This window comes from Patagioenas fasciata, chromosome 2 (genome assembly GCF_037038585.1).
Source record: "Patagioenas fasciata isolate bPatFas1 chromosome 2, bPatFas1.hap1, whole genome shotgun sequence".
NCBI lineage: Eukaryota > Metazoa > Chordata > Aves > Columbiformes > Columbidae > Patagioenas > Patagioenas fasciata.
The window spans coordinates 60,269,383-60,285,210 of NC_092521.1; positions in this window are offsets into that span (position 1 = coordinate 60,269,383).

Here is a 15,828-nt window from a genome sequence, read left to right on the forward strand (position 1 = left end):
ATAAAAGTTGGTTTGGACCCTGTTGTCCCTTAAGCTAACCTCGGGGTGCCTCCGTGACAATATGAAAAAAGCATTTTTTTAAAGGCACTTTTCCCATAGTCTGTAGAACTTATTTGTTTTTTCAAGTTTAAAATTTTGGCAAGAAAATTCAGTTTTCACACCTTTTTTTAATTGGTTCTGAGGAGGATAGTAGGATGAGCTGTTAACACCTTCACACTAACCTGCTTCAGTATATCAAGCAAATTGGTTTTTTACTCACTTTTTGCAATAAACAGTGGTGACTCAGAAGATCAGTAGGAAAACTAACAGTAAGACAAGAGCAGAGATTCTTCCAGTTAGCTAGATAATAAACCATTTGTGTTCCGAAGTTGCTAAAATACAATTATAAATATGATTAGTATTTCATATAAACCAGCAGGAACTTTTTATGACAAACTAAGCTGAAAATCAATAGTTATGTAGAGATATTATTCCATGACAGCTCATGCTCATTATTCAGACCTCATACCCATTTCCTTATTTCTAAAATTCCTTTCTTATGCTGAACTATCTTTTATGAAAGTTGTGACTGGGGTGACCAAAGCTGACTGAACACTGTGCAGTGGTACGCAAAAAACAGCGATGCCTTTCCTTTCCCATTTCCTTCCCTCTCCTGGTGAGAAAGCAGTCCAACAGCATGCATAAGTGACTAGATATGTGGTTAATAAAAGCACACAGACTACTTAAGTGAGTGTTCCTGACATTGGTAAAGGTCATCCCATAAGAGATACCTAACAATCATGCGATAATTTCGTAGGCAACAAGATATGTTTCAGAGTACTAGAAAGATCATCTAAGACCCCAAGAAGTTTGCTATTCAGTACTGCACTGTTGTACCAGGTCTTTTCTGCTCTAATTCAAAAGGAAATCTGTTCAGTTTTTAACATATATATTTCCACAAATATTTCTCCCATTCTCATTGCACATACTTCTATGATGAATGTCAGGAATCCCACCCTATTTGTTCTAGCCTAAACAAAGATTATTGATTTGATAATTACAGCTAAGGCAGGAAAAGTTGCATTTATAGTAGCTTTGATTAAAATGCATAGACATCTTCAGTATGGAGTCACAGCTTCAAATGAAACCAAGGAGCAACATGTAATAACTAAAGTGTAGAGACAGGCAAGATGATGGATTCAAGGTATGAGTCAATATACTATTATGGTGCTCAGGCTTGTGGAGCAGTAATATAATAGTCTCATTTTTTAGGTGAAAAAAACGAAGGAAAGAGGCAAATTGATATACTTAAAGTCACACAGGAAATCCACCACACAAGTCCTCAGTACAGTTGTCATGCATTTAAAACACTTATGAATTTTTCTCTTATCAAATCTGAACCTAGTTAGTAGTAGCATTAAAAAAAAAAAAAAAAGGTGTGTTAAACCACAGAACTTCATATCAGCTTTTTGCAGCCCGCTTGAGTGCCCTGCTTCCTGTTTTATCTCTGCACTAGTGCTCTGCAAGCTTGACACTAATAGCACAAGAAGCAAGCAGACACAAATAGTATGGAATAAACATTTCAGCACAAAGTGTATTTGTGGCTAACAGTATCTCGTACTACAGGACAAATCTTAGCCAGGTGATCTTGCCAACTTCTAGCAGTCTCGTATGACCCTAGGTGTCAGCAATGTCTGGATGACGCAAGCACTGGGTGTGACTGACCAAATATCTACTGAGGAAGAAATATTTTCTGTATGTTCTTCATTTTCTTAACATGTAGGAGTAAAATAAAATGGGAAGTACAAAAAAGTGATGATGACCTGTGCTGGAAAGGGAGTAATGCCCCTTGTGTTACTTACTACAAGAGATAATGGTAATATCTTGTGGCCACAAACTTGTTTCTTGTATTTCACATTAAAAATAGCAATTCATTGGTGAACATGGACTGAAAAAACTGTGTTTAGGTTAGTCCCTCTTTAATGGTACAGAAGATGACAATATGTGAAGATGAAACCACAGCTGCCCCACAGAGCTTTCTTTCTGGGTAGAAAAGGAAGCTACATATCCAGTTCAGAGACAAAGGAAAACAATCAGTATCACTAAGTATCCCAGCTAAGCAGCTGTTGAGCCATCTCCAGATGGCTTTTCTCTCCTGGATCAAAAATGTTCATAGCTTCTTATCTGGCTATCCTGAATACCAGTTGAGACTTGTTCAGATACACCTCTTTAGTATTAATATGCTAATTGGAAAGGGTAACAAAAAATACTGATTACAGAAGAGTCTTATCCTTGAATTCCAAATTTATTTTACTGGAGAGAAAAAAGAATTCTTTCAGAACTTTACACTGTTGAATGTATGTGACATAATAGAGAAGTCTGCCTGATAACAAAAACTGGTGTCTTTTGTATTATAACTGCTTACAAAATCACTCTATTTCCAGTATGTTTTCAACTGCTGTGCACCTAAAATGACAGGATGGCACATATAACTATGTCCAACTTTAGGAAAAATTATAATGTCTTTTTTTTTTAAGTGTTTAGCTACTGGCCACAAAAAATCATTACCTGTGCCAGTGAGTACTCACAGAAAATATCCTGTAAGGAACAAAGAAATTAAGATCTTAGCTAATCTTTTAAAAAGCATGTATTTAAGTATCATCACAAATGGCTGAATCTGGATAGAGTTCCAGACTCCAGCAGCATCCTCACCCTGAAGTCTAAGGACTCCAGACCTCATTTTTCTTCATCTGAAGTTTCCCCTTTAGTTTTATCAAGTTAAGATAATTATCTCTGAGTTAATGAGTTTGAGAGCTGAGATTATCAGCTGTCAGTCAACTTTGGATGAGAAAAATAATCAGATTTTTTTTAGAAGCAGCAACAACTGAGAGCTCTTTTGCCTTTTCTCATTTGAAGTGAGCAAAGCCTTCCTGAGGCATTTGTTCTCTTTAACTATACAAAACCTTTTGTAATTACTGTCTTTAACACAACTTTTGAGACCTTGCAGAAACATGTCAGAGGCTTGTCATATATCTCTAGTTTTTCTGTTCTCATCAAAGGTGATGTGCTGACGCAAGGCTATTAAGTGTATTTTCAGCATCAGTACAATTTCTATTTAGTATTAGACAATGTGTTCCCCTCTCCACCATCTTTTTAGACCTGGCATTTTCTTTGCAAGATTATGAAATTTCTTCAGGTGAAGATTTTCAGCCTTCAGTGCCCAGACTTCAGTTTTGAGGAGGAAGCACTGATGGGCCAGACAGTTATTTGTTCTAACAAGAGATTTCAACTGTGCTGTATAGGTCTTCATGTAGCTCAACACATGCCTTGCTGAACTGGCACATATGCTGTGCTAACTAGACATCACTGAAATAGTTTTGCCCACAAATGAAAGACAGAAAATCAGAGGAAATGTATTCATGCCCAGAGAAAGGTGCTTTGTTGAGAAGAGACCCAGAGACATGGACTGACACCTTGCATTTATACTGGATGAATTCACGAAGGAAGAAGGAAGCCAATTACATGCCTACCCTGATTCTCCTCAACCTCTACTACAGCCTTATTTTGTGTCTGTTTTTGTACGGCACAGAAGTGCTGCTGTCTCCTCCCGTCTCAGAAGGACTGTGTGATAACCCTCAATGACTGGACAGGTAGTCCCCTGTTCTTCATCTGGGTGCTGTTGTTAGGTGTTGTTACAGAAAGATCATACTGAGTGCTGTTGAAAGACATTTAAAGGTCAATTTAAAGGCACAGTCAACATGGGTTCACAAAGGGAAAGTCCTGTCTAACTAATTTGATACCCTTCTACAATAAGGTCACCCACCTCATGGATAAAGGGAACAAATGCCAAATTCTGCAGCAAGGATGGAGTTACACCAGGCACACCCAGTGTAACCAGATGGTCAAAAGATGTGATGATCCCACTCTGTTCAGCTTTGATTCAACCTTACCTTGAGTACTGTCTGCAGTTCTGAGCCCTGCAGTTTAAGAACGATGTGAAGGTGCTTGGATGCATCCAGAAGAGAGTAAGAAAGCTGGTGAAAGGGTTGTGATGTATTTCTGATCCCTAAAGGTACACGCAAAAACAACCACCAACCAGTTTTTCAGATCTGGAGGCAGTACATAGCAACACAAAATGTTTCTATTTTCCTTTGTTTAAGGGAGCTTGCTATCCCATTTTCTGCTAAAGTAAGAAAAAGGTTATTACATCATTCTAAAAATGGCTAGGTCTTCAAGATGGAGTGAGCATTTGATTTTCATTTCACTGTACAGCTCGCTTCTTTCAAATGACATCTCCCCTTCTTTCCCTATCGTCTGTGAAAATAATGCATGGATTTTAAGTCTGCTTCCTTCCTTCAAAAACATGCTAAAAATATGAAATCTAATCAAAGGAAAAAGCATGGTAAGTAAAAATCAGAAATGGGTTCAGATGTGACGATGTGACCAGTCTCCATATTAACTGAATTTTTAAAAGGGTAAATATGGTGAACAACACATCAGAAATTAATCCAAAGTCTCTTGAACACATTCTATAACTATGTAACATTTAGCTCTCTGTTTCTGCAGGTGTTGTCCAAAAAAAGCTACACTAATTTACATACACATTGCTTGTTATGTTGCAGGTTTTGAGATCAAAAAGATTTGCAGAAGTCCCATTTGGAAATTTCTGTTACTGAAAAGTAACAATCACAATATTTAGTGGGATAGAATGGTTTTATTTTCAGTGTTGTTTGAAAACATTAAATGCATCATGCCAGCTTCTACTGACACAACAAGAAAGAATAGCACAGCCTTTCCCAGCATTCAAATATCTTTTCCTTTCTCTCTCCCTTTTTTCTTCATAGGAATTCCATGCTGTTTTTCCTTGCAAAAATACATTCACTTTTAGACAAGAAGGAACACTCCTGTGTTTTTATTTCTACCTCCTTTCACCCAAGTTCCCTCCTCTTTAAAAATTCTTGGCATCTTCTTAACAACAACTTCTAAAGAAAAAAAAAAAATCTGCTTTCCTCTTTCTCTCAACATAAACTGAGTTTTCCCTGTTACTGTTTACAGTGCAGCTATTCTCCCAGCTCCTAGACTCAATATTTCAAACATCTCTGGAACTGGGCAAGGTGATAAGATTTGCAGCACCCATGCAGAGTCACACCAACAGGCTAAAAATATTGGAAAAGTTTGGTAGAAAATCCAATCCAGAGTGTGGCTTAGCTGTAATGTTAAGCCAAAGAAAATGCAGTGACTGAACCAGTAGCACATGCAGAAAAAATAGCAACTTTCTGTCACCTCTTAGGTTATTCAAGCCACAGTTCTTGCACCAAGACGGGGTAGATCGCTTGTGACTTCATGAGAGTCTTCACCGTCTATGCCACAGGGTGCGGTGGGAGCCGATGCCTGGCCTGTCACTCCTTTCACCTTAGTGTTTCTCCATATCTCACTGAAAATATGAATTATGTGTTATGAAACAGTTCTAAATGTTAAAGAGAAATAATTGGAAATCCTTGACACTTCACTTCCTTTGGAATTAATGAAAATTCAACAAAATGCACTTCATAATACAGAGTGAGGGATGAAAAGGGGAACAATTGTTTTTTTTCTGAATCATACTGTTCAGCTTCTTGAATTGTTTCATACCTTTTTTTCTCCAATAAGCAGGCATAACTATGCTAGCATTGTTAGAACTAAAAATCATGAATAGGATTTCTTTGGAGAGTGAAAGCAGCGTGAAAACCAAACACTTTTTTGGAGAAGAAATAGTTTGTGTAGGTAGGCCTGGTAATTTGTAAAGTTATTGTAGCTTTTGCAACTCGTATGCTTTTGATTTGATATGAGAATCACAGCACTTGGAGTAAACAGAAAATATTCCTATTGCTCTACAATTTGGATATACTTAATTATATTAATACAGTCAACATTTTGAAATTTGAATATTTAAAACTGTCAGAGGTGAGAGGAATTTTTGTCCTAGTACCTGTATTTTTTTGCAAACAGAACAGTCTTTATGGAACTATGAGGTTGCGACGACATCGTAAAAAGGCTATTTCTATGTATTGTGGGTACCTGAATGTTTTTTTAACAGTTTCAGCAAACATTCAACAACATAAATTATGGGTCCAGTCTAATTAAATTTGTGATATTCTTGTTCTGCTTTCACACTAATTATAATAAGAAAATGGTTTGATGTGACCCTCAGGACATATATTGATAAATTATGTTAAAAGCTGTTCTATCCTATGAACGACAATTCTCCCATTCATAAACTTCACCACTTCAATAAAATATCCTTATCCAGTGATACACTCTCCTTTGGAAAAACCTGTGTAATAGTCAGGCTGTGGTATGAAAGGAGACTTCCAGACAAATTCAAGACTTACACTACATATAAATCTTAAATCATTTTGATTGAAATCGTCCTGCTCTGAGTTATCATTTTTAGTAATAGAATTCACTGTCTTCAGATTAAGAAAAAAAAATCTTCAATAGAAAGATTGTCAATGTTTCTGATATTCAGAGCATTCAATAACCATTTGGTTTCTAAAGTCAACTTTGTAATGCCTATGGTTCAAAAGCTAGGACTAGCACTCTCATCCTTTGAAGACTTCAATATTGAAAAAGATAATGATCAGGCTGCATTTCTTACACTGTAAAAGGACTGACCTTTCAAGCTCTTCAATGAGATTATTTTTTTATTAAATGTCTTTAAGTCAAAAAAAATGTCACCATTATATATTTTAATGTGTTTAACTCAATCTCTGTCAACAACTGGAGGCAGAGGCAGAAAATCAAAATGGCATATATAAAAAAATGTTTAAAAATGAAGTTATAGCCAGATTCGTGAGATGGAATGGTTGCAGCAGCACTCTGGGTGGGACAGAATAAGCTGTAGGAGTGAGCTAGATTTAGATCCTCCTTGATATAAAATTTTAATCAAAAATCTAGGCCAAAAAAAAATGCTGGTAAACTGTTGCTTTGGATGTTGGTAGTGCCAGGGTTATCAAAATCGTAGGTACCAGAGAAATCTTCAGTACAGACTGGCCTACCTCATCTCTTAAGCTAGATACAAGGAATACTAGGTTTTCATGTTGGCAAGTATACTACACTAAAACTAGGAATAAGTGATTCCATTCATGTTGACTGTAAAGGGAATTCATTGTGGAAGTCTGTGACATTCAAGACTACTGCAGTCTCTATGAAATGGTGAATGAAAAAGTCTAGCCTACTATTTTTTATCAGTGGAACAAAGTACAGAAAAATAACATTCCTTCTGCCTTTGCAGACCAGAAATATGATTAAAACATCAAAATGTTGGGGGGAAAAAAAAAAAAAAAAGGAAGAACTTGAAGACCCATGTAGACTGTAATGAAGGAGACAGAAAATTAATGCCAGACAAGGACAGAAGAGAGATAAATTCACTCAACTAAACAGTAGGTACAACACAGTTAAGCTAATTAACTCTTTGGACAGCTTGCCAAAGACAGCTAAATTTCTATCACTGAAGTTGACTGCCAAGGCTGGATAATCATTTAAGATATCATGCTAATTCCAGCAAGATTTTACTCACAGAAGTCTAAGTATATTCAAATTAGACTATATGACTGTTGTAATGAGACTCTACACTTGCAAAATATGTTCCTTTAAGTGCAGTCCCTCCAAAATAACTACATCATAACAGGTAATTTTTTTATACCGACCAGGTTCACATCTGCAGATTCAGATTTGCTAGGGAAGAGGGGTAAGTGAAAAGGTGATTGAAATAAATTCTCTCTGTTGCACATCATATTTTTAGAGATCAGATCCTTTCCTCCTATTCCAGTTTTCAGAACACTAATTTCCAGCAACTGCCCACTTTACAAAAAAACACATATTCTTCCCTGAGAAGTCTTGTCATTGTGCAGTCTGATTTATTCTGTTATGAGAAGGCCCTACTGCTACCCAACAACCAGCCTCCTTCCCTGCCACCATGCTGTACATTTACTATCAATAGAAAAAAGTATGTTGCACATACGGTGAACTGTGAAAAATGGGTAAAACATTTGCCATGAAAATTAGGAAAATGTCTTCTATATTATAATTTATCAGTTAACTTTATGTGTTGCATTTGCCAAACAATACATCCCAGCTTCCCAATAGTATTAATACACAGTGTAGTATACTGTAATAGGTGCATTAAAAAACTAAGGCTGTCTTGCAACTTCAGTGAAGAATTTTCAGGTACAAATCTTGATACATGTGTATAATTTGCCGGTATAAAAATAATAAATAATATGTTAATAGTGGGAACTGTGGACAAACAGTTAAAATTAAAACAGTTTTGAGATTCTTGGCTGCTGTACGTTCTATCATAACCATTTTCAAACACAGACATGACACATTTCATGGGGTTTTTTTGCGTTGGATGTGTATTTTACTTAACAGTATGCTGCAACATTCAGGTATTTTCACTCTTGATGAAAGACGTAAATCACACCCCTTCTTATAATGTGATACCTTGCACATTTAAATGATTATGTAAGGCATAAGCAGTGGACAATCAGGCCTATGTAGTTCAAATTTAATCTTCCAAGTACACTAAAGTGTTCCAGGTTTTTGTTTCAAGCAGTTGTCCCGTTTTATTTTGACACTAGCATCAGCATAGTTCTTTCATCCTCCCTCTCCACTGTTCAACCATTTTCTTTATTTAGCACCTTTCTGAACAGTTCCTTTGCTTTCAGCCTGGTACGCGTGGGATGAGAACCTCCCGCTCTAAGAAATACTTCAATGGGAAAAAAGCACGCCCACACACCTTCACCGCCCCACACACACATCTCAAGGTGACATACCATGTGTTAACCTTTCAGAAATGCTAAAAACATTTATCATTACATTTGATAAAAATAGACTCCCGCTGCCCGGTGCTCATTCCAGCCACTGCCATCCCTGCCTGCTCTGCCCCTGCTGTGGCCACATCACTTTGCCTCCTGAACAGAAAGCAGGAGGAGGTGAGAGTATTCATGGTAGATGCAAAGGAAGCTTACGTTTTTTTCTCCTTTAAATGCCTAACAAAACTAAAAAAGATAAAAATATGCATAGCTGCAAAATATGATGATATAACATCCTGCCAAAAGAGATGTGGGGAGGATATAAAACAGAACACTTCTTTACTAAGCCGGGGCAAATCACAGAATGGTTGTGGTTAGAAGGGACTTCTGGAGGTCATCTAGTCCAACCCACCTGTTGAAGCAGGTTCACCCAGAGCAGATCACACAGGAATGTGTCCAGGTGGGTTTTGAATGTCTCCAGAGAAGGAGACTCGACAACCTCTCTGGGCAGCCCGTTCCAGTGCTCTGGCACCCTCAAAGTAAATAAGTTTTTTTCGGAGCACTGGAAGAGGTTGACCAGAGAGGTTGTGGAGTCTCTGATAGGATTAGCTGGTTTTGTTTCTTCAGAGGAAATTTGCTCATATATTGTTTTCATCTAGTTTATTCATTTTTAAAGTCATTATCTATTACAATTGAATTACTGTTCACTGCAAGTTTCAACAGTCCCAGATTTATAATTTTACACAAAATTCCAGAGTTTTACTCTGAACTACACATAAATCTCATGCATTACTCCTGGTTTAAAACCAGATACAAAGAAAATAATATTCCTACTTCAACATCAGTTCTGCACCCTCAAAAGGAAAAGTTCAGCCCAGTAAAATAAAATGCATCAAAACACTCTGCTAGCTTGGCGTGCTCCTGCATCTCTATTAAGGCTTAAAGCTTAGCAGAAGTTAAGTACTACCAGAGTTGTTTTTATACAAAGGGGGTTACATCAGTTGCTGTAAGCAAGTGCATACAGTGCTGGGCAACAAACACATGGGCTCACACCCCACCCTCAGCCACCCCAGCACACAGACATTTTCCATGATGTGCGCCCAGGTACCATAAACTCATGCTGCTCAGACTGATGGTAACAAAGCTCCTTTCCCAGCAGTTACCCTCAGGAAGTGATGCTCTCCATCAGAAACAACCAGTCACCTCAGTAGATTTTTCAAAACGGCAAACCTAACTTAACTCTACAGCAGAGAGAGGTTCCCAGGTCTTACTTCACTTGCTGAAGCTCCACATGCTCCGCAAGCTTCCTCTGCTTATAATAAGAAATTACAAAAAAAACTGCAGATGGAAAGGAAGCTTAAAATTTTATGAAGATGAACTTTCTCCAGGACTCCTCTTTTCTCCAATAAAATCAACTTTCAGGTGATAAAATACTTCGGGAGTGATCATTTCACCCTTCTTGAATAAGCTAAATATGGAATTATTATTTACCTCCTAAACTACTGTCTTCCGACTGTATTAGCATGTGCCACATTATTTTTTAAAGTTTCTAAAGAATTGGTTTTGCCCTTTTTTGGATGAGACAAGGACATATGGGAGCACAACTATCAACTAAGTTGCAACAGTAAAGTTCTTAATTTTCAATGAGCTACCCACAGCAGTTCCGTAGTCAGACTCAGAAAACAGTCACATAGTGTTTGAAAAGAATGCATTTTCCTAACAACAACTATTTCGATCATAAAAGTGAAAATGAAAGTATTTATACACCTATAACCTTAAAACATCTCTTTAAATATATATCAATTTATATTGTGAGAATAGGAACATCTTTCTGTACCAATTATTAATTCTGCATGACGTTATAAACACTTAGCAAGCAGTTGCAATTCACCTACCAGTTTCAGTTTGTTTACATGTATTCCATTACTCTCTGTTGTTATTTTACTCTTTTAAGTTGCACCTTAGTTACCTAGAATGCAAGGAAAGGGAGAAACCAAAGAGAGAGAGAAAGAAAGAGTTCAATGCTAATGAGAGTGAGAAAATCATCATCTCTTCAGGCATAAACATTCATGAACTTCCAGAAAGAAGAATGTAGTTGCTGGCAAAAAAGTCATCAGTAAAAGTATATAATTTACTATGCCAGGATTCACCTGCAGAAGAGTCTTGAAGATGTAAGAGCTCATAATTTAAAATTTTCATCATCTTCAGGAATTTCATCACTCCAGGACAGAGGGAATTTACCAGCAATAGGAGTTCAATGAGCAGATAGAATCAGTGATATAGCTCAGTGTTCTGTGTTCGGCCTTCACTTACTGTTAATGATCCGTATTGTCTCACAGTGGAAGAAGATAAATGCTATATTGGGAAACTGCACATTGCAGTACATGTGCATATACGTGTGTGTGTATTTGTACCTACCTGCTCATCTCTTCCATAAGGCTCCTGAGCATCAGCCTTCACATCGAGCAGAAGACTTCCTGTTTTAAGCCACACAGAAAAAAAAAAAAAAGACAGGGGAGAGGGGAAGAGAAAGGGTGTGAAAAATCAAACTGGCTCCTAATGACAACTATTTGAACCAATGTTCCTCAGGAAGGAAAGCCAAGGGTGCCAAGGTAACAGATCCCAGTGCTGTCAAGCCCCAGAAGTATTGCAATGCCCAGGAGTGCAGCATGAGGATGCACGGTGGGAAATTGCTGCCCTGCATCTCAGATTCTAGTTATTGCTTTTAATTGATTGTTTCATGGATTGAAAATATATTGGAGAAGAAGAAAAAATACAGTTTATTTAATAATAAGCTTGTTATGTAGCTTGCTACCAGGTAAGAAAATGAAATAATTCAATATATCAGCAGTATTTTTTACCGAGTGTTTCCTTTCCATTTCTTTTTGTCCTTATTAAGTTATAAATTACATTCCTGAAAGACCAGTTGAAGGAAAATTTCATCATTACAAATATAAGCAGCAGAAAGAGGTTCTGCAAATGGGAAACTTTCAGAACTTAGTAATATTAATCACCTCTCGGTCATTTCCTTTCGAGCATTTGGAAGTTTTACTTTCTGAATCTGTAATTCCTTTTACCGTCTGCTTTTCACTTACTTCTGTTCATTCCATAACCTGACATGTATTTCCCCAAATAAAAAATTGTTCAGTCTGTGCTAGTCTGTACTATCTCCTTAATTTTGAATATTTTAAAGCTGTCACTGTGCACTTCCCATTTCCCCCGCAATTGCATCCTGTATTGATTTCCAGATTCCATTATCTCAAAATGTCATCCATCACATTTACACTTTGAGAAACAAAACTCAGAGTTATAAAACTCTTGGATTTGGATTTAACTACTGGCTGCCACCAGCAGTTGTGCTTGACACTAGAGATAATGCCATATTTTAGTTAAGTTGAATTTCACAGTGGTTGCTGCAGTGGCATTGCATTAAGGAACAGTAGCTGAGAAGATGAAGTATTTTTGGCTTAGAGAGGTGGGGATTCAATTCCAGGTCAGTTTTGGCTTTCCTAGCCCATTCATGCTGGACAGTGTTTCAAGGTTCCTTCCAGGTCAACTGCCCCTGCTTCCATCTTGTTTATGCTTCCTTTTTATGTTTGAGTTTAGTTAGGAGCTTCATTTTCATCCATGCAGACTTCTGGCATTTTTGCTTGATTTCCTGCTTGTCTTGATGGGCCATTGGGGGAGGTTTTCCTTGAAAATCACCCTTGGGATTCTTCCAAGAAGATCTCTGAATGAGACAAATTCTGCTCTTCTTAAGCCCATGATTGTGATACTTATTTTTTGCTTTTATCCCCTTCTGCTGGGATCATGAATTCCACTATGCAGCCAAGGTTGCCCCTGATCTTCATAATCCCAACAAGTTCTTCTTTGTAAGCCTGAGGTTGAGCAGACTGCCTCCCCTCTTTAGCTACCTGACCACTTGAGTGAGGAATTTCTCATCAATGAAGTCTAGAGAGCTCTCAAATTGATTATTCCCCACTGTGTTGCTCTTCCACAAATACCTGGTGGTTGAACTCTCCCATGAGGACCACAGAATGCAAAGCTTCTTCCAGTTGTCTGATGGAGGCTTCATCTCACCAGGCATGATCATCGTGATCAGTCACCTGCCACAACATCATCGATGTCGGTCTGCCTACTAATCCTGAACCATGAGGTCTCAGCTGGCTCATCATGTGTTAATAGGCAGAACTTCCCACATTCTCCCTGCTGTCCCACATAAAAGGTAACTCTCATTCCCTACCATCTGGCTCTGTCCTTCCTAAAGAGCCGTTGCAGCACTCCAGTCCTGTAAGCCATCCCATGTCTCTGTGATCCCAATGAAATCATAGCCCTGCAACTGCACCCAGAGCTCTAATTCCTTGTTGCCCATGCTGTGCTCACTGGTGTACAGGAACTTCATATAGTCATCCAGCCTTGCTGACTTCCCAGAAAAAGTATGAGAGCTTCCTCACAATATGTTCTCTCAGCATTTCCTTATTTGTGTAGACACACTTGAGATGGTCACCTTTGTGCCCTCATTTGTTAGGAGCTGGAGGAGTATGCAAACCTGCAGCATCCTAGAGTCTACCCTGGCAAATAGCAAACCTCCCCAGACAGCAGGTTGGGTCAGCAAATGAACAGGTGATAAGAATCCACAAATTATTTTACAACAGCATGTCAGTTAATAGCTATAGCATCCAGCTGACATGCAATGTTCATCAAAACAATGCTCACAGGGAGCACATAAAGCAACCCTGCTAATTTCATCTTACTTTGGTAAAAATACAGCAGTCCTCATGGGTACTGAATGTTACATTTTTTTCCTTAACGTAGCATATTCTGATACAAACAAAGTAACCAAGAATACATAATGGCATCATTATTCTTAGTAACTAACTGAATGGTAAGTGGTAAAAAGAAGAGGGGAAGAAAAAAAAAAAAAAAAAGAAAAAAAAATCCCCAGTGTTCAATAAAAGTACCTGGATGCTCTAATTGATTGCTAGCCAAACAGAACTGAAAATGTTCTCATCACATTTCCTGTTTCCAAAAGACAAATTTTCTCAGGTATGTCAACAGAGTCCTATACAAGATAAAGGAGGAATTATTCTGCTTCATTTAGCAATGGTAAGACCGTAATGGACCACAGTATTTCATTCAAAGTAACTTATTTTACTGTGATTACACACAAACTGCAGAAAATTCCAATGAGAAAAGGAATGATTATATTTAGAATCAAGAACTAAGAAAAAAAAGTTAAAAGTGCTGTGATTGTTTAGTACAGAGAGATGACTGAAAGCTGGCAACACAAGAGCCTTCTTCTTTTTTCAAAGGAAGGACTACAGTGAATAAATTCAGTATTAAATAAGAGATATCTAGGTTTGATATAATAGGAAAATATCCCCTTGTAGGGTTGGTTAAGTGCCTCAGAATGTAGAGATGGATGAGATGAATTTGGACTGTCTCTTCCAGTCTGAGTTTTTCACAATTCTACAATTCCTTTTGATCTAGGCTTATCATTCAGAAAGGAAGAGGAGATATCTGCTCTGCTCCCAACAGGGCTGGTTTATTTCTTTTTCCCACTAGCCTTTTATACTGAGGGGGCATCCAATCCTTAGTTCATCACAGAAGATAAAAAGGAAGAAAAGCAGCATTTAACAGGTCAATAATCACAGCAGAGGTGTGAAAAAGGCAGCTTCACTTGCCTCCATCCTCCTGCTTTCTATTTAGGTGCTGACAATGTAGTTGACACTGTATAAGATACAAAGACAGTTCTTGCTCTGGGGAGCTCTGAGTCTAAGAGGCGAAGAATTAAGATCCCTCATTAGTTCTTGCTTCCACGTGCTTTAAAGGGCCCATAATTTTTCACTGTAGATCCATGAATCACTTTCTAAATTGAGACAGAGATAAATAGAAAGCAAGCTATTTCAGGTGAATAGGGACTTGGAAAAAAAAATCTCTGTAGCGTGCTGCTGTTGGCAGGCAGAAGAACATTAATATAGAAGTAAGTGCTGAGTGGCATGGATATCATTGCACTAGCTAAGAATAGAAAAATTCTGTCTCTGCTATCATAGAAGAGGTTGATAACTCTATTTAAAATATGGGAGTGCTTCATGGTACATCTGGCGTTTAAATACTCTATTAATGAACTTTCATTCTTATTCAGAGTTGCTAGCAAAACATATTTCCTGAGCAAATAGTCCATTGTCATTGATTGACAGAAACACAAATTTACTCATGTATTTAAAAAAAAAAAAAAAAAGAAACAAAAACCTTCATCTAACAAAGAAAACCCCTACCAACCAATTATGCAACAGTGCATAATTCTCATTATAAGATATAAAAGTAACTGTGAACATCAGCATAATATTTCCTATTCTATTCAGAGCATAGCATGGAAATTTTTAAGTCAGACCAGTCCTATTTTATCACCTAATTGAAATAAAAACCCTGAGAAAATAAAAATAAATAGTAAAATATATGGAAATTTATGTTAGAATTCAACAGTTTTGTAAGGTAAATAAACAAGCCCAGGACAGAAATATTCCAGGTAATTTTAACTACATTTGCTCTTGATGTAAATAAGCATATAACAGTGCCCTACCGTAAAGGCCAGGTTTCATTTAAACAGTTTATAGATCACACAATTCTTTCACTGCTGAAGACTTTTGAAAGACTTTCTACCTAAATATGTAACCATGCATAGTGTACAGGAGTAGAAAACATCACTTTGTGATTTCTCTAGTGATGATTATTATATTCTTTATTTTTTTTTTTTTACTTAAGTTTGCATTGTAAATTTTAAGATTGCTGACCCAGCTATAACTGATCAAGTTCTGCACCACAGAGCTCTTCACAAGTTGACTTTTACTTTCTTCTAAGACAATTTTTGCCTACAATCAATCATCTCTGATTCTCTTAAATTTAAAATAATGAATATTCCAAGTATACATTTAAGTTGAAATATAAATACCTTTAGTTCAGAGTTTGCTACATTTTGAAGCAATGGTACTTAGAGGGCTATTAATAAGGTCACGTGGCTTGGAAGAATGCGTGAAGCACAATGAGCCAGATG